The sequence below is a fragment of the Ctenocephalides felis genome, unplaced genomic scaffold, assembly GCF_003426905.1.
Source record: "Ctenocephalides felis isolate EL2017-DRISC unplaced genomic scaffold, ASM342690v1 CF-g0.4_SCAFFOLD_00845, whole genome shotgun sequence".
In the NCBI taxonomy this organism is placed as follows: Eukaryota; Metazoa; Arthropoda; class Insecta; order Siphonaptera; family Pulicidae; genus Ctenocephalides; species Ctenocephalides felis.
Genome location: NW_020536999.1, coordinates 77,605,238 through 77,626,999, shown reverse-complemented (window position 1 = coordinate 77,626,999; position 21,762 = coordinate 77,605,238).

Below are 21,762 nucleotides of genomic sequence, written 5' to 3'. Positions count from 1 at the left end.
TATTAACACAATGTGTTGCAGGCTGTAATATTAGCTCATTTTATTCATTGTAGTTTCCTGCTTGATGAATTCACTATGAAACACTTCTATGTTTTAATACTTACATGGTTATTTTTCAATAGACTCAATAGTGCACCATCAATACAATTAACTTAATTAACAATAGTCATGCACGTTTCATCCATAGATATATCCATTTGAATATTTGAATTTTACCACTGTGCTTTATTAGATTTAGTTGTTATTAGAGTTAGTTACTGTTAGCATACTATAGGCGGGCCCCGTAAAATTACGCTCTGCGAGGACTGTTGCTTATCGGCGGGCAAGGTATTATTACGCTTTGAATAGACTAACTTTAAAAGCGAGTCAAAATACTTTTATCTGATCGGTTTGCATATGATATTGAAAGAATAGCTCATACTTTTCTCTAGATTCAATTGATTTACGTATTGAAAGACTTTTAGAATAAGAATAAGGATAAGAAACAATATGTTTTATCTTCACGTTTCTTTTCATTCAAGCTACTCGCAATTTGTTTTGTAGATAAATATGCAGAATTTACAACAATAAAAAGGGGTTCAATATATATTTTATCAAATATTTTAGTTATTAGTCAGATTTGTATAGTTCAACTCTTTTTTACATTGTTATTTGCAATAATGAAATTATGGCATCGGATAGCGATAGTAAAGTTTGCGCCAATATTTTATCACAAATTGGAAGTGATTTTGATATTACTGATTTTGGTAGTGTATGTGGATGAAGATTTTTTTTATCCTAGAAGACGTAGAGTTTTACCGATTATTTCCAGAGATTCTGAAAATAATAAAAATGAAGAAGTGGAGTGGTCAGAATTTGACAATCCTCCAATTATTGAATCATTTTTAGGTCAAAGTTGCGTTGTTTAATTGAAGTGGTTCAGCTATTTTTGCTATTCGGGTCCCAGCACCTCTTCATAAGGGGTGATTTTTTCCATAAATTTCACGTATGTAAAAGTGGTTTATATATCTACTGTACGTTAAATTTTTACCTTCTCGTAGGTTAGTTATAACTAACCTATATATAGTAATATATAGTGTGCGTGTGTTTTTGGTGGCCGCATTTTTTCAGTCACGTTTTCGGGCGCACGAATCAACCGATTTGAATAGTTAAAAAAACATTCGATTCCTATTGATAGGTAGATGTGCTCATTAGTTTTTGGCAATCGCAGGTCCAGCCGTTACGGAGATACAGAGCAAAAAGTGCAGAAAATATAAATCGAGTTTTTGAGAGAACGGAGCATCCGATTTGAATGATCCAAAAAACATTAAATTAGTAATAATTGGGAGAAGTGGTGATTAGTTTTTGGCAAAGGCAGGTTCAGCCATTTCAAACATACGGAGCTAAATGTACACAAAATGGCAGTTTTTGATAGAAATAAGCATCCGAATTGAATGATTCAAAAAACATTCTGATTGTGTTGACATAACAATTGCTATAAAAAAAATATTTCATTCAATATACATCGAACATTTCGTTATGGTACAGGAAGTTTCAGCAATTTGCCTAAAGGCACGATGCCATACGCCACTAGTTTTTGTTAGTTTTATGTTTAATTATGCATTAATTAAATAATTTTTTTATAGTTCAAAACAACCAGACGTTTTTTTTTAAAACAAAAGTGTAAAAAAATATGTTCAATGTGACAGCCATTTGTGTTCATGCGAGGCGACGGAAAGAGCACTCGTGTCGAGCAAGCGATTTGCCCGCTACACATATCAGTTTGGTCTTACGAGTATTTTTACGGGGCCCGCCTATAGTGTGTTAGCTAGGAAAATGATAAATTTGGTTATAATGCTTGATTTGTATCGTGTAATAATATAACGGTGTTCAATATATTAATATACATACCGTGAATGGTGATATTCTCTGCTAAAACTTTCAATAAGCATTTGACATATAATAACCTAACCTCACAAATATATTTCACCGTATGCTTATTATCAAATCACAATTGGCAACATAAAAATACATAATATGTTTCCAACCGTCACCGTAGCTCACAGAAACGCATCGTAATGCGTTAACTCCTGCATTGAATTCGTGGCTCTATGGTTTTTGTCTAGAGTGGTAGACTCTCGACAGAACTCAAACTATGGCGAAATGTCAAAATGTTTTTTAATTAAATAATATAAAATTTCGGCTATTAATTGAGATTTTTATTATATCTTATGTCCTAAATGGGATCCATATGTACACGGTGAGCAAAACCAATTTTAAATCGGTTCAGTATTTTAGGCGTCCATAGAGGACAACGCCTGTGATACTAAATTTATATATATTAAGATATATATATATATATAATATATATATATATATATATATATATATATATATATATATATATATATATATATATATATATATATATATATATATATATATATATATATATATATATATATATATATATATATATATATATATATATATATATATATATATATATATATACTTTCGAATTAAAATTAGAAAAAAATATGTTTTTTAATAAATTTTTGAGTAATTAACCATTAAACTTGTCGATACCTCCAAGGTACCATTAACTGATGTAATTTTGCACTTGTGGATTTTAAGGAGCTCTTCAGGACGTACCGTCCAAAATATTCAATTGAAATTTTGGTTTTACATTCTTCAATGCATGTAATTTAGAAATAAAAATAGAAAATAAAATGTTTCTTGACGAATTTTTGAGTAATTTACAGTTAACCATGAGGATACCTCAATGCACTATTATTTTATGTTATGTTGCACTTGTGAATTTTAAAGAGCTCTTCAGGACGTACCGTGTACGCTAATCAATTGAAATGTTGGTAAGTTAATTTTCAAAATATACACTTTTGAAATAAAATTAGAAAATAAAATGTTTCCTAACAAAATTTTGAGTTATTAACCATTAACCATGAGGATACCTCAATGTTTTATTAATTTATGTTATATTGCACTTGTGAATTTTGAGGAGCTCTTCAGGACGTACTGTACAGACTAAATAATTGAAATTTTGGTTTTATATTTTTCATTGTATGTTTTTTTCAAAATAAAATCAGAAAAATATATGTTAACAAATTTTCGCATAATTTGTACTTAACTTTGCCGACAGCACGATGTGTATTTAAATTAAGTTATATATTAATTGTAATATTTTAAGGGCTCGTCAGGACTTACTATGCGGGATAAACAATTATAATTTGGGAATTATATTCTCGAGTGTATATACTTTTGGAATAAAATTACAAAAAAATATGTTTATTAACAAATTTTTGAGTAATTAGTACTAGACTTCGTCAATACTTCAATGTACCAATAATTTATGTTAAAATGTACTTGTAAACTTTAAGAAGCTCGTCAGGACTCGCTATGCAGAATAGACATGTGAAATTTTGATATTATATTCTCCAATACATACGCTTTAAAAATAAAATTAGAAAATAAAATGTTTCTTACCAAAATTTTGAGTAGTTAACCATTAACTATGACGAATCATCAATGTACATTAATTTATGTTATCAAGCAATCGTAACTTTTAAATACAGCTTTGCTCCCGCCGTTTTTACAATACAAGTCCTCTGCAAAAACGGCATAGGCAAAGTAGTACACTTGATATATTTTTTATTAGTATACCGAGTTGCTGTAGGGTTTAATGATGTTAGACAAGATTGTTGATTAATTAATTTTATGCAATCTTGTCGAAGGAACCGTTTATATTAAAAGTTATGGCATATATAATATATTTGTTGTTTCATAACATGTAGGTGTACAACTTTTGTTCCGCCGTTTTTGCAATACGATTTGTATGCAAAAAACGGCGGGAGCAAAATTGTACAATAATTAATAATATATTAAATTATCCAGGATACTCATATACATATACATATATACAAGTTATTTAGTAAAAATTAGTGAAAAGTGTCAAATATGGCGCGAAATTTGAATTTGAATTTGAATTTGGTAAAGAATTTTTTTTTAAATATAGATTTTAATTTTTTTTAATTGTAGATTAATTAATTTTGAACAAATTTGTCGAATAACAAAGTATACAAAATAATTAAAAACATCAAATGTAATATATTTAATTAACAACAACCTCAAGAGTCCGATTAATTTAAACAAAATTTATGTTTTTCTACCAAATTTAAATTCAAATTACGCGCCATTTCACTAACTCCTCCTCCAATTTTTAATACTATTAAATTTTATTTTTCAGAAGTGTTAACACTGTCTTCGGGTGCGCGCGCAACCCTTCACCTTTGGAGACTTGGACGACGATGATTTTAATGGACATAGTTTTTGTTTAATAAAATATTAAATTTGGCGTCGAACGTGTTGACTAGATTTTAGACAATAGTCAGTTATTATTTAGTTATTATTCGGAAATCGGACAGAAGTTTTACTGTGACTTTTAGTGCTAGGATTAAGTGGTAATTCGGTGTTGAAAGTGTTGGACAAAAATTGGATTTTAGTTCGTCATTTTTAGTTACAAAAAGTAAAAATGGCGAAGGCTTGGGGTGCAGAATTTTGTTCGAGCACGTGGACAAGGTAAGTTTATTTTTTAATTTATATATTGTAAAAAATAATTTGTATATATATATTTTATTAGTATCCTGGATTATTCATTATATTGTGACAAATAGGGGTTGAAGCCCCCTTCTTGGGGTATGCAATGGCTGCCAAGTATTATATTTTAGCCTTTGCATCCCCATTATAAAAGGGTTACTTCAACACTCCAATCGCCCGCTAAAGTACCTGTAATTACCTGTGGGGGTTAGTAGCTACTATACGAATGAAACCAAGATTACTTTTATAACTAAATCTATTAAATAGTCAATAATACATTTCGCATGTACTTGTGGAACATGACCGTGCTTGCATGCGGTCATGTTCCCAAACTAATACCACTTATTCTTATATCTTATGCTTATATAAATGTATGAGTATATGGGGGAGAGAATAGCTACCGCTTATAAATCTACATTATCTGACCTTTAAGCTGGACCTGTCTTGTTGCACAACACAACACAACTAACACTAACGTATCCCAAGACGTTCGCCTATGGGATACGTCTTCGTTGGCTCTAACTTCTTAATTGCCAAGATCTCCGGAGCGTCTCTCTGATGGACCCCAAGAACCAATAGATAGTTAAGGGTAGGGGTAGTGTACTTTGGGGTAGACGACTATCAGGCGACAATAATTATCAATAAGACGATAATATTGATTATCGTCACACGTCCCCCTGTCACACCAGAGCCGCCCTCGGCTCTAAAAATTGTTGCTACTTTCCAACGATGTTTGAGGTCCCCGTAGCGGTATCCATAATTGTTGGCCGCACGTCCAGAGCCTGGTTTACTTATTATGAAATCGAACGTAGACTGTAGTTGTGGGTGTGTGCCTTCAGTAATTGTGCTTTCGGTCAGATTTATGTCGTCTTGGGTTCTTAACTAGCTATTCTCCCATTTATTAATAAATAAGATTGTTAGACCACAAACAAAAAGTAATCTATAAAAAAAATATATATCGACAACCATGATCTTTAAAACAAATATCAAACTAACTTTATATGGGTCAATTTGACCCTCAACTGAACTTAATTAATTTTGTTTTCAAAGAGCTCGTGTTTGAAAAAACTGTACTTATCGGAACTTCAAACCGCGACGTTATTCAAATTAAACACGAAAGAACAACTAGCATTTATACATAATTCTACAATACAGAAAAAAATTACCCGTTCAAAGATTAAGATGTTACCAAAAAGAGAACGTTTTCTTGTACAGTTTTTTCGGAACACGCCATCTTGAAAACAAACTTATCCTATGTGTGTGTGCTGTTCCCTACTCTCTTGGTTGTAGTATTAGTTATTATGCAATAAACGTAACCCGAAATCTAAAATAGTTCGCCAGAATCGATGAGCCCGATGATATGGACAATAAGGAGTAACGCGTGGGAAAAACATAAAAAAATAACTAATGTGACGATAAACAATGAAAAATTCATTTACATTTGCTTTAAACTAAACTCGATACTTAAATCACTAAATGACTAACGAGCGCGACATTTACAGTAATTCAGCCTCTACTGGTGCGATTGCCCCCCAAACACAAGACCACAGATGGGGGCTAAGATCTAGTTATCCTTCTTGCTCCCCCCGCAGCGCCCCAACCATAATAACACTAGACCGACCGCTTATGCCCACCCAAAAACAAATGGCACTTACAATCACCTGTGTAAGCGGGACACACCCAGAGTTCCCCAGCTCGGCACAAGGGCCCTCAAATTTTGCCCCCTTCGCGGGTAAATGGCGACGTGCGACCTATGGTGCCATTCCAGTCTCACTGAAGGTACCTTCTTAAAATATTCCCAAAATCACTCAATATAATACTCATAATAATTCGACGGCTGCGGGTTTGATTAAGGGCGGTTTTCCCGATTGAAACCGTACGCGTCCATCGATTCGGACACCTCAATGGTGCTCGCTCGTGGACAACTGGGCCCAGCTTTAACAATAATATTCTCATATACACATAACAAAAACGTACATCCGATATGGCGTCCCGATATAAGCCTGCAGACTTATATTTATATATTCTTGTTGCAACAACCTACTCTCCACAAACAAAAATCCCACTATAACTTTTTTGCACCATGACGACTAAATACCCTAACATACTCTAAAACGTAATTCTTTAATCTATCTAAGGGAGGGGGAGGGGAATCTTAAGACTAAACCTTATATTATTATTATTTTAGAAAAAGTAAATGATTTTTTTTCTCAATCATATACTTCTACGCCGAAAAAATCTTTTACTCTATCAAAATGAATCATGTCGTATCAATCTAACTACTTATGAAACGAGTCCGGTCGTTTCATGAGACAGCGTTACTGCTTGTCCCGGCCGCTCGGACTAAAGCTACGTCATACCGAGTTGCCTACGGTATAATCATATACAAAAAAAATTAAAAAAAAGGACGATTGAAAATAAAAAAATTAAAAAAGGTGGTAAATGCTACGACACGATCCTTCAGTTTATATATTCAGTTATATATTCATTTATATAAACTAACTCATACTTATACTTGATTCTGAACATCAAGTTTGCCCTATCTCTACTACCCATACATGTTTCTCTCGATTATTCCTTTCTTAATTTATTTCATTAATTTTATTTGCCATATCGGACCCCTTAATCAGGATTGGGCGATCAAAAACACGGGCCAATAACTATTGACGAGACAGAATTAAAGTATTTTCAATAAAAATAAAATCGTATTTTGTCCATATAAAAGGGCGTCACAAAAATAAACAACACGCCGACGGTATAAACGCGGTAATACACTACAAACGTTCGTTTTGGTTTGTTTTACGGTAATATCAATAAACAAAAAAAACACGACGAAAATAATAGTTTACATCGAATCATTCTCATACTTAACATAAAACTATTATACTTGATACATATACAATCGGGCACCATAACACAATTAACTTTTTCAAATTTGCCCTCTATACACTCATTATCTTCAACGCCTTGTAACATGGGCCATAAACTCTATCCGTAAACCAAACCAAACCTTTTGCGACGCACGGCTAAAAAAAACGACACAACGATATATATATATATATATATATATATATATATATATATATAATATGAAAAACATTATTCGAATATATTAAAATGGCGAACAAAACGAATAATGCAATAATGATAAATGGGATGAAAACAGTAAAAAATAACGAAGTTACGCGTATGATATAAAACTAATTTATAATGGAATAATAAAACATTAAAATTAATAAGAAATAGGCAAATGTGAAGAAAAAAAAACTACTTGATCAAAAAGAAAACTGCGAAAGAGTGTCACTGGCCGTTCTAGCTGTATGACGCACACAACTAGAGCGTTTATCCAGCCGTCGGGCACAGGTCCGTACTTGGCAAGACCGAGTGAAACCCTTACCAGTGTCCCTGCGCCCGCAGAGATATGACTTCTAAAAGACACTTTGTGCCTGCAATCTGCTCTAATTAACGAAGGTTGGCTAGTCCTTTCGTTACCGTGCCGCATACGATGTATAACTAGACTGGTCGAGATAGCCGTTGTGATCGTTATGCAAAGAAATCATATCCCAATCCTATTATTAGTAGAATCGGCTGGATAAAGCCGCGAATAGAGCACCACGCAATGGTGACCCGGCAGAACTGAGGCCAACATTAGTACGCGTAATAATAAAAAGAGAGAAAATATTTAAAATAAAAATATTTAAATTTAAAAAAGAAAAGAAAAACATTATCAAAATTATTAAAACCAATTCATTATTGCATCATCTTACAAAAAGACCCGAAAATACACGACGTTAAAATATGAAATAAGAAAAAAAAACTCTACTAATACTACCAACCAATTACTCTATAACTATTTATTATACAACAATCCAGCTGGTCAGATATGAATAGCATGCCTATGTTTCAACTATTTGAAAAAAAGTAAGTCCTTGTTAAACTAACAAATCCGATTCGGCACTGTCTGCCTGGCTCAAAAAACTTCGGCTCTCTGCACGCGTTTCGTACGCGCCAAACATCTCACCCCGTGGGTTTCTCAAAATTCTTACGCTTTTACACATAGGCACGCTAGTCTTTATGCTAATTCTCCCCCGTAAAATTACTTAAAAATAAAACCAACGATAATAGCAATTTGTTAAAACTTGTTAAATTGCTAATCATACACTTGACTAACAAAAGTGACAAAAAAAACTCAACTTATTCGGATAACTTTCAACTATATATTCAAATAATTTTCAACTTAAGTTTTTCTATATAAAATAAAAAGTAAAAATTCTTATCTTATGAATCTAGTTGAAAAAAGTTAACAAATTTTTTAGCTAAACTCTCATAAGAGTAATTTACCAACGATAACATAAAAAAGAAAGACACAAATTCTTTTCTAGTAAACCATTAACTTATTTAAAAAATCCTAACTATTTAATCTATATAAATAAAGGAAAAAATAATAATTTTTACAACTTTCTTGGTCTACATAATATTCTGAACTAATAATTAAAAATGATCACAAATAAGAAACAGGCTTTTTTTTTAAATTTATGGTAGACCTTAATTTAATTAAATTATCCTAACTATTTTAATAATAGCGCGTAAAAAGTGAAAAGTAATCTTGCCTCATTCGTCTTTAAAATCAAAAAATTTGGTAATTACAGGGTTTGTTAACAACCGCAAATAGAAAGAAAACTAGATCAAAAATAAATGAAAACCGCTAAAACTATTTGTGTTTATCTGTATTTATATCCGTACTTATGTTTAAAAATATTATTAAAAATGACAAACAAATGCATTATGCGCGCGAACATTTTTAAAACCGTTTAACAATCACTGAGTGTGAGTATGAAATTTTGAACTTGTACGCCATGCCTGTGTCGCACACAGGTCAGGTCAAAATCACTGAAAAAAGGATACTTGAAAGTTAAATTTCTCCGAAAAATGGCCATGTGTTTTGCGTGGTACACGCGTATGTGCGCTGAAGTGTCGCAAAAGCAAAATATCTGAGCTTACGAGAAAAAATATATTCGACGATTGGAATATTATGTTATAAAATGAAAAATATTTTTGTGGATATATTGCGATTTTTATAATAAAAAGAATAAAATGAAGTAAAAAAAACTGCAATTACATCTACGATTATGTGAATTTATAATTTTTTATTCATTTATTTATTTTGTTTTATTGCTTATTATTAAAACATAATAATTTTTTAACTTACGCAATACTCTAAAACAAAATTGGTGAGAAAAAGTAAATTTTAATTAATAGAGCAAGAATTTAAATTGAATTCGAAAAAAATATAATTTTGTTATTTTATAAATTTTATACTATTTAATATTCAAAACTATTATTTTTTATACTTACAACGCACCAAACAAAACGCGAAAAAAGATAATAATGTTTAACAAATACATTAAAATACAGCATCTATTAAAATTTTATACTCAAGCCTTATTCAAAATCAAAACAATGATTTATAATCCTAAAATATCAGGATACGCGCGCTTTTAAGAAACAAAACTACAGATAAACACATGTAGCAAAATACATACGAAAATACACAAGCATAAAGAAATTTCGCGACGTTTAAAATTTGATTTATTTCTATCAACTTCTATAAAAATTACGAACGCAAAAATACAACCGAAACACGTATACAGTGGGAGCTACTCGCTTGGTTTTTTATTAAATATCATTTAAATATAAAATAAAAAAATTGTAAGTTGGGGATCGAATACGCTTTCATCATTGTGACAAATAGGGGTTGAAGCCCCCTTCTTGGTGTATGCAATGGCTGCCAAGTATTATATTAAAGCCTTTGCATCCCCATTATGAAAGGGTTACTTCAACACTCCAATCGCCCGCTAAAGTACCTGTAATTACCTGTGGGGGTTAGTAGCTACTATACGAATGAAACCAAGATTACTTTTATAACTAAATCTATTAAATAGTCAATAATACATTCCGCATGTACTTGTGGAACATGACCGTGCTTGCATGCGGTCATGTTCCCTAACTAATACCACTTATTCTTATATCTTATGCTTATATAAATGTATGAGTATATGGAGGAGAGAATAGCTACCGCTTATAAATCTACATTATCTGACCTTTAAGCTGGACCTGTCTTGTTGCACAACACACACACAACTAACACTAACGTATCCCAAGGCGTTCGCCTATGGGATACGTCTTCGTTGGCTCTAACTTCTTAATTGCCAAGATCTCCGGAGCGTCTCTCTGATGGACCCCAAGAACCAATAGATAGTTAAGGGTAGGGGTAGTGTACTTTGGGGTGGACGACTATCAGGCGACAATAATTATCAATAAGACGATAATATTGATTATCGTCACAATATTATTAATTATCGTACAACTTTGCTCCCGCCGCTTTTGTCAAACAAATCGTATTGCAAAAACGGCGGAACGAAAGTTGTACACCAATATGTTAATATATTAATTGGTTGTTATATAATTATATATATATATATATATATATATATATATATATATATATATATTTGAGTATCCAGAATTATTTAATATATTAATAATTATTGTACAACTTTGCTCCCTCCGTTTTTTGCGTACAAATCGTATTGCAAAAACGGCGGAACAAAAGTTTTACGCCTAATTGTTATGTATTATTTGTGCCGTAACTTTTAAACCGTTTGCTAAAGAAAAATGGTCTAAAATTAATTAATCTACAATATTGTCTAACATCATTAAGCTCTACAGCAACTAAAAGTAAAAAGCGAGTAAAAATAAAAATATATCACGTGACAATAAAAAATATATCAAATGTACAACTTTGCCTATGCTGTTTTTGCAGAGGACTTGTATTGTAAAAACGGCGGGAGCAAAGTTGTATTTAAAAGTTACGATTGCTTGATAACATAAATTAATGTACTTTGAGGTATCGTCGTAGTTAATGGTTAATTACTCGAAAATTTGTTAAGGAGTATATTTTATTCTAATTTTATTTCTAAAGCTTATGTATTGGAGAATATATTATCAAAATTTCACATGTCTATTCTGCATAGAAAGTCCCGACGAGCTTCTTAAAAATTTACAAGTGCATTATAACATAAATTAATAGTACATTGAAGTATTGACGAAGTTAAGTACAAATTACTCGAGAATTAGTTTAGAAACATAATTTTGTAATTTTATTCCAAAAGTATATACACTAGAGAATATAATTCCAAAATTGCAATTATTTATCCCGAATAGTAAGTCCTGACGAGCTCCCGAAATATTACGATTAATATATAACTTAAATTAAATAGACTACTCGAAAATTTGTTAAGAGACATATTTTTTTCTAATTTTATTTCTAAATTAGATATATTGAATAATATAATACCAAAATTTCAATTATTTATTCTTTACAGTACGTCCTGAAGAGCTCCTCAAAATTTACAAGTTCAGTATAACATAAATTATATGTTCATTCAGGTATCGTCATGGTTAATTGTAAATTACTCAAAATTTTGTTAGGAAACATTTTATTTTCTAATTATAGTTCAAAAGTGTATATTTTGAAGAACACCCTACCAAAATTTGAATTATTTAGTATACACGGTACGTCCTGAGGAGCTCCTCAAAATTAACAAGTGCAATATTACATAAATTAATAGTACATTGAGGTATCGTCATGGTTAATTGTAAATTACTCAGAAATTTGTTAAAGAACATACTTTTTTATAAACTTACTTTTAAAGTTCATGCATTGAAAAATATAAAACCAAAATTTCAATTGTTTATTCTGCATGGTACGGCCTGAAGAGCTCCTCAAATTCACAAGTGCAATTCAACATCAGTTAATAGTACATTGAGGTATCCAAATGGTTAATAGTTCATAACTCAAAATTTGTTAAGGAACATATTTTCTATAATTTTATTTCTAAATTACATACAATGAATAATATAATACCAAAATTTTAATTATCTAGACTATACGGTTAGCCCTGAAGAGCTCCCCAAAATTCACAAGTGCAAATGACATAAATTAATAGTACATTGAGGTATCATCATGCTTAGATGTAAATTACTCAGAAATTTGTTAAAGGACTTACTTTTTTTAAATTTTATTTTCAAAGTACATGCATTGAAAAATATAAAACCAAAGTTTCAATTGTTTATTCTGCATGGTACGTTCTGAAGAGCTCCTCAAAATATACAAGTGCAATTTGGCATAAATTAGATGTACATTGAGGCATCCTTATGGTCAATTGTAAATTACTCAGAAATTTGTGAAAGAACTTACTTTTGTCTAATTTCAGTTTTAAAGTATATGCATTGAAGAATATAAAACCAAAATTTCAATTATTCATTCTGCACGTTACGTCCTGAAGAGCTCCTCGAAATTTACAAGTGCAATATTACATCAATTAATGGTACTTTGAGGTATCGACAAGTTTAATAGTTATTTATTCGAAAGTTTGTAAAGGAACATATTTTTTTTTAATTTTATTTTCAAAGTGTATATATTGAAGAATAACATTTCAAAATTTTAATTAATAATTCTATTTGGTTGGTTCTGAAGATCTCTTAAAAATTCACAAGTACAATATAACATAAATTAATAGTATATTGAGGTATCCTTATGGTTAATTGTAAATTACTCAGAAATTTGTTAAAGGACTTACTTTTTCTAAACTTTATTTTAAAAGTACACACAATTAGGAAGATAATATCAAAATTCTAATTACTTAGTCTACACGGTTAGTCCTGAAGAGCTCCTCAAAATTCACAAGTGCAATATGGCTTAAATCAATAGTACATCGAGGTATTAACAAGTTTAATGGCTATTTACTCGAAAATTTGTTAAGGAACATATTTTTTTTCTAATTTTATTTCCAAACTACATACATTGAAGTATATAAAACTAAAATTTCAATTACTTAGTCTGCACGGTACGTCCTGAAGAGCTCTTCAAAATTTAGAAGTGCAATATAACATAAATTAATAGTATGTTGAGGAATCCTCATGGTTAATTGTAAATTACTCAGAAATTTGTTAAGGAACATATTTTTTTCTAATTTTATTTTCAAAGTGTATATATTAAAGAATAACATACTAAAATTTTAATTAATAATTCAACACGGTTGGTTCTGAAGAGCTTCTCAAAATTGCAAATGACAACAAATAAATTTTCGACAAGGTTATTGTAATTGTAAATTACTCAAAGAACTGGAGATGAGACAAAACAGGATTTGAAACGTTTATATATATATATATATATATATATATATATATATACAAATTCCTAGGAAGTTTTGACTCAATAATTTTCTTAGCACTTGATTAAAAAGAATATTTCAAACAAAACCAATAGTCGATAAAACTCAAAATGTTTACAGAATCTTCAAAATATATTTGCATGTACATTAATTTAATTTTACATGAGATACAGCATCATAAAAATATTTTAAGAGCTATATTCGAAGAATTATGATTAAACTGAGAGCTGGTGATATAACTTATTCAAGAAATATATATTGTCTTTATATTAGAAGAAAAGTTTCTGAAAACTGATGTTATATTGCACTTGTGGATTTTGAGGAGCTCTTCAGGACGTACCGTGCAGAATAAACAATTGAAATTTTGGTTTTATATTCTTGGATGCATGTACTTTGAAAATAAAATTAAAAAAAAGTAAGTCCTTTAACAAATTTCGGAGTTATTTATAATTAACCATGAGGATACCTCAATGTACTATTAATTTATGTTATATTGCACTTGTGAATTTTGAGGAGCTCTTCAGGGCGTACCGGGTAGACTAAATAATTACAGTTTTGATATTATCTTTTTCATTGTGTGAACTTTCAAAATAAAATTACAAAAAAATATGTTTCTTAACAAATTTTCGAGTAATTTGTACTTAACTTTGCCGACAGCACGATGTATATTTAATTTGAGTAATATATTAATCGTCATATTTTGGGAGCTTGTCAGGACTTACTATGCGGGATAAACAATTATAATTTTGAAATTATATTCTCCAGTGTATATACTTTTGGAATAAAATTACAAAAAAATATGTTTCTTAACAAATTTTTGAGTAATTTGTGCTTAACTTCGTCAATACTTCAATGTACCATTAATTTATGTTATATTGCACTTGTGAATTTTGAGAAGCTCGTCAGGACTTGCTATGCAGAATAGACATGTGAAATTTCGATTATATATTCTCAAATACATAAGCTTTAGAAATAAAATTAGAACTAGTCGGTATGGTATTTAGCCTTGAGGCAAATTACATGAACTTCCCGATATGTGTAAATAATTGACTTAATCAAAAGAAAGTGTAAATAATATACTTCATCAATCCTACTTAAAAAAAACGATAATAATTTTAGAAAAGTTTGACGCATTTTTAAAATTAAACTACTTGTCGTGAGGCCGTAATATTACAGTAAGTTCTATAAGACCATGATGTATATCGCCAAAAAAAGTTCCATGAAAATCGGCTTAAATTTTTTTTCAACAGTTAATTACAAAAAAACGGCTCGGTAGATTTTCACCTAAAATTAATCAGTACCATTCCCAACTAATATCTTTCGAACAGTTTTTGATTTTTTAAAATCGGTTCGGTAGGATGAGCTTAAATATGGACGAAAATTTAACACTTTTTTTCAACAGTTAATTACAAGAAAACGGCTCGGTAGATTTTCACCTAAAATTAATCAGTACCATTTCCAACTAATATCTTTTGAACAGTTTTTGATTTTTTAAAATCGGTTCAGTAAGATGAGCCTAAATGTGGAAAAAATTTAACACTTTTTTCAACAGTTAATTACAAGAAAACGGCTCAGTAGATTTTCACCTAAAATTAATCAGTACCATTCTCAACTAATATCTTTCGAACAGTTTTTGATTTTATAAAATCGGTTCGGTAGGATGAGCTTAATTGTGGACGAAAATTTAACACTTTTTTTCAACAGTTAATTACAAGAAAACGGCTCGGTAGATTTTCACCTAAAATTAATCAGTACCATTCCCAACTAATATCTTTCGAACAGTTTTTGATTTTTTAAAATCGGTTCGGTAGGATGAGCTTAAATGTGGACGAAAATTTAACACATTTTTTCAACAGTTAATTACAAGAAAACGGCTTGGTAGATTTTCACCTAAAATTAATCAGTACCATTCCCAACTAATATCTTTTGGACAGTTTTTGATTTTTTAAAATCGGTTCGGTAGGATGAGCTTAAATGTGGACGAAAATTTAACACTTTTTTTCAACAGTTAATTACAAGAAAACGGCTCGGTAGATTTTTACCTAAAATTAATCAGTACCATTCCCAACTAATATCTTACGAACAGTTTTTGATTTTTTAAAATCGGTTCGGTAGGATGAGCTTAAATATGGACGAAAATTTAACTTTTTTTTTTCAACAGTTAATTACAAGAAAACGGCTCGGTACATTTTCACCTAAAATTAATCAGTACCATTCCCAACTAATATCTTTTGAACAGTTTTTGATTTTTTAAAATCGGTTCGGTAGGATGAGCTTAAATGTGGACGAAAATTTAACACTTTTTTTCAACAGTTAATTACAAGAAAACGGCTCGGTGGATTTTCACCGAAAATTAATCAGTACCATTCTCAACTAATATCTTTCGAACAGTTTTTGATTTTATAAAATCGGTTCGGTAGGATGAGCTTAAATGTGGACGAAAAGTTTAACACTTCTTTTCAAATTGCAAAGAAACGGCTTGGCAGATCGTCGCACAAAACTGCCAAACGATAGTCCTCACCGAAATACATCAAATGACTTTTAAATTTTCAAAATCGGTTCAGGCGTTTTTGAGAAAACGTCGATCAAAAGTCTAATTTTGACAAATGCAAAAAAAACAATACCAATGTTCGCAAACTTTGACGAATTTTTAAAGCTGAACCAGTTGTCGTAGGGCCGTAATATTTTAGTATAATCTAGAAGACTATGGTATCTACCGTCAAAAAAATAATCATGAAAATCGTCGAATTTTTTTTTTTAAAAACTTTATTACAAGAAAACGGCCCGGCCGATCTCTACCAAAAACTAATCAGCACGATTCCCAATCAATATCTTTCGAACGGTTTTTGAATTTTCTTAATCGGTTCAGAATTGCGGGCTAAAACGTGCACGAAAAATTTTTCACTTTTCTGCTATTTATAAAGAAACGTCTCGGCCGATCGTCCCACAAAACTGACAAAGGATAGTCCTCGTCGAGATGCATCGAATGGCTTTTAAATTTTTGAAATCGGCCCAGCCGTTTTCGAGAAAACGTCGATTTACCGCAAAAAATCTGTTCACACACACATACACACACACACACACACACATACTTTTTCCAAATTTGGTCACATTCGATTCAGAATGGCTTGAAACGTCGAGAAAACATAAAATTAGAGAATCGGATTTTTTGATGAAAACATAAACTTCTCCTTCGGGAAGTTAAAAAAATATATTCCTTAAAAAAATTTCGTGTAATTAACCATTAACTATGACGATACCTCAATGTACATTAATTTATGTTATCAAGCAATTGTAACTTTTATATACAACTTTGCTCGCGCCGTTTTTACAATATAAGTCTTTTGCAAAACCGGCATAGGCAAAGTTGTACACTTGATATATTTTTTATTAGTATACCGGGTTGCTGTAGGGCTTAATGATGTTAGACAATATTGTTGATTAATTAATTTTATGCAATCTTGTCGAAAGCACCATTTATATTAAATGAATGGTTTGAAAGTTATGGCACAAATAATACATAACAATTAGGTATACAACTTATGTTCCGCCGTTTTTGCAATATGATTTGCATGCAAAAAACGGCGGGAGCAAAGTTGTACAATAATTAATAATATATTAAATAATCCAGGATACTCATATATACATAATTTTTCACAATTAAACTGAATAAAACAATGTTTAAAGATATTTTACTGGCTGAATATTTGAGTATTTTTTATATGCTGCTCTATTATACCTCATATATATATATATAGATATATATATATATATATATATATATATATATATTTTGATGAGTTATTTAGAATCGGGCAGTAACACCAAGTAAAGAAAAAAAACTAAAGTAGTTTTTAACTTCCCGTAGGGTAAGTTATAGTAATCGCAAAAAAATCGAAAATGAAAATTTTTATATATCTTTACGTTTCAAAGGTTTCTGAACATTTTGGCATACCTTAGAAAAAGTGGATGTATGTGTGTGTGTGTGTGTGTGTATGTATGTATGTATGTATGTATGTATGTACGTGTGTGTATGTATGTGCGGATACAAATTTTCGTCGACGATTTCGGGAACACGGATCAACCGATTTGAATTATTCAAAAAACATTCGATTCGTATTGACAAGGAGACGTGCTGATTAGTTTTTGGCGAAGGCAGGTCCAGCCGTTCCGAAGATACGGGGCAAAAAGTGCCAAAAACAGTACTTCTGTTTTTAAGAGAACGGAGCGTCCAATTTGAATAATTCAAAAAACATTTTACTTGTTTTGACAAGATGTAGAATTGATCAAATTTTCATGAAGGCGGGTCTAGCGGTTTCGGAGATCTAATGAAAAAAGTAAAAAAAAAATGCCATTCGGCGGTTAAAAATGATCATTAGACATATGCACATCAAATTGTCAGATATTTTATAGAGATTTTAACAATAAGTATAATTTTTTTTTACATTTCTGTGGGTTCCGTACCAATGCTTATGCGTTAGACGGCGGCGCGGCACCTGTGAGCTTTGACATCTCGTCTCAATGCAGTTCAAGCAGTGCGATTGCTTTGAAAAAAGTTCAGAATTTTCAAAATATGTCAAAATGAAGAAAACATTTTTTTTTCAAAAAATTTTTTTGTTTTCAAAAACAAATTTTTTTCTCAAAAAAAAATTTTTTTTCAAATAAAAAAATTTTTTTTTTCAAAAAAAAGTATTTTTTTTGTCAAATTTATAGTTTCTCAAAAATCTATTTTTTTTAAGTAAAATTTTTTCAAAAATGTTAATCGTTTTTAAAAAAATAATAATTTTTGGTACGGGAAGTTCCAGCAATTTGCCTTAAGGCACGATGCCCTAATTGCCTTAAGACAGAATTCCACTTACAGCTAGTTAAATACTTTATTTATCCATACGTTTCGGTCTTCATCGAGACCGTCATTCAGTGGAAAACTAAAATATTTTATATGATGTAGGAGGCAATAATATAAAGTTATAACTTATATATAAGTACTTAAGAATTAATCATACAAAAATACACTACACTATTACACTGTGATAACCAGGCTATTAATAATTGGAACATTTAAACTAATTAATTTTTTAGACAATTTTTTCTTACATTCTAGTGTGTACAAATTGACTAACGTCTAAAAACTGAATGAATTGTGTTTACAATTTTTTTGAGAAAGTGTAAAAAAGACCGGCAGACATATGTTTTTTGTAAAATAATAAAATAATAAAAATAAACGCTTCATTCAGATGTGGTGGTGTTTTTGAAAATAGTCGAGAGTTATTTTATAGTCATTGCAAAGCAAATTGTTGTCAGTTCTTAAATTTGTGGCTGTATCCTTGTGTAAAGATATTAAGCAACCTTCGCTAAATCGTCTTTTAAATAAATTATTTTCGAAATGTAGGATCGTGGGATTGGAAAAATCAATGCTATGTTTGAGTTCGTTGATATGATCTGTTAATTGTGTTTTATACTGATTTTTATTTTTTGAATTGTTTTTGTGTTGAGATGTTCTTTTGTGCAGGTTCTGACTAGTTTCACCTATGTAAACGCAATTACAATCTAGACAATTAAGCTTATAAACTAGATTACTTAAGATTTTTGGGTTAAATTTTGATTTTAATTTTGTAAAAAGAGTTGAAAAAGTATTTCCGGAAGTACAAACTACTCTAATATTATTTTTATTGAAAAGTTTTCTCCACGGGTAATATAATTATTTGATGAAAGGTAAACTTATAGTTCCGACGTAGTTTTCAAGGTTTGGGTTATTAATTAAATTATTGTGACGGTTTTGGAGATATAAGATTCTATTTTTTGTTATGGATTGGATGAGGTGTTGTGGGTAGGAGTTTTTGGTTAGGATTTGTGAAATGAGAGAGAGATTCTTTCTTAAAAATTTACTGTGTGATAATAATAATGCGTGGTCAATTAAGTTTATGATTGTGCCTATTTTGATAGAGAGGCGGTGGTAGGAGTGGTAATTAAGATAACGGCCTGAGTATGTTGGTTTGTGATACCAATCAGTTATTAACTTCCCGAAGGAGAAGTTTATGTTTTCATCAAAAAATCCGAATCGCTAATTTTATGTTTTCTCGACGTTTCGAGCCATTCTGAATCGAATGAGACCAAATTTGGAAAAAGTATGTGTGTGTGTGTGTGTGTGTGTGTGTATGTGTGTGTGTGTGTGTGAACAGATTTTTTGGCGTAAATCGACGTTTTCTCCAAAACGGTTGGACCGATTTTAAAAATTTAAAAGCCATTTGATGTATCTCGATGAGGACTATCGTCTCTGAGTTTTGTGCGGCGATCGGCCGGGCCGTTTCTTTGTAAATTGCAGAAAAGTGAAAAATTTTTCGTCCACGTTTTAGCCCGCAATTCTGAATCGATTCTGAAAATTCAAAAACCGTTCGATAGATATTGGTTGGGAATCGTGCTGATTAGTTTTTGGTAAAGATCGGCCGGGCCGTTTTCTTGTAATAAAGTTTTTAAAAAAAAAAATTTGACGATTTTTATGATTATTTTTTTGACGATAATTACCATAGTTTTCTAGGTCATACTAAAATATTACGGCCCTACGACAACTGGTTCAGCTTTAAAAATTTGTCAAAGTTTGCAAAAATCAGTTTGGTCTTTTTGGCATTTGTCAAAATTAGACTTTTGATCGACGTTTTCTCAAAAACGCCTGAACCGATTTTAGAAATTTAAAAGCCATTTGATGTATTTCGGTGAGGATTATCGTTTGTCAGTTTTGTGCAACAATCTGCCAAGCCGTTTCTTTGTAATTTGAAAAAAAGTGTTGAACTTTTTGTCCACATTTAAGCTCATCCTACCGAACCGATTTTAAAAAATCAAAAGCTGTTCGAAAGATATTAGTTGGGAATGATGCTGATTAATTTTAGGTGAAAATCTACCGAGCCGTTTTCTTGTAATTAACTGTTGAAAAAAAGTGTTAAATTTTCGTCCACATTTAAGCTCATCCTACCGAACCGATTTTGAAAAATCAAAAACTGTTCGAAAGATATCATTTGGGAATGATGCTGATTAATTTTAGGTGAAAATCTACCGAGGCGTTTTCTTGTAATTAACTGTTGAAAAAAAGTGTTAAATTTTCGTCCACATTTAAGCTCATCCTACCGAACCGATTTTGAAAAATCAAAAACTGTTCGAAAGATATCATTTGGGAATGATGCTGATTAATTTTAGGTGAAAATCTACCGAGCCGTTTTCTTGTAATTAACTGTTGAAAAAAAGTGTTAAATTTTCATCCACATTTAAGCTCATCCTACCGAACCGATTTTGAAAAATCAAAAACTGTTCGAAAGATATCATTTGGGAATGATGCTGATTAATTTTAGGTGAAAATCTACCGAGCCGTTTTCTTGTAATTAAATGTTAAAAAAAAGTGTTAAATTTTCGTCCACATTTAAGCTCATCCTACCGAACCGATTTTGAAAAATCAAAAACTGTTCGAAAGATATCATTTGGGAATGATGCTGACTAATTTTAGGTGAAAATCTACCGAGCCGTTTTCTTGTAATTAAATGTTGAAAAAAAGTGTTAAATTTTCGTCCACATTTAAGTTCATTCTACCGAACCGATTTTGAAAAATCAAAAACTGTTCGAAAGATATCATTTGGGAATGATGCTGATTAATTTTAGGTGAAAATCTACCGAGCCGTTTTCTTGTAATTAAATGTTGAAAAAAAGTGTTAAAAATTCGTCCACATTTAAGCTCATCCTACCGAACCGATTTTAAAAAATCAAAAAGTGTTCGAAAGATATTAGATGGGAATGGTACTGATTAATTTTAGGTGAAAATCTACCGAGCCGTTTTCTTGTAATTAACTGTTAAAAAAAAATTAAGCCGTTTTTCATAGAACTTTTTTTTGCGATATACATCATGGTCTTATAGAACTTACTGTAATATTACGGCCTTACAACAAGTAGT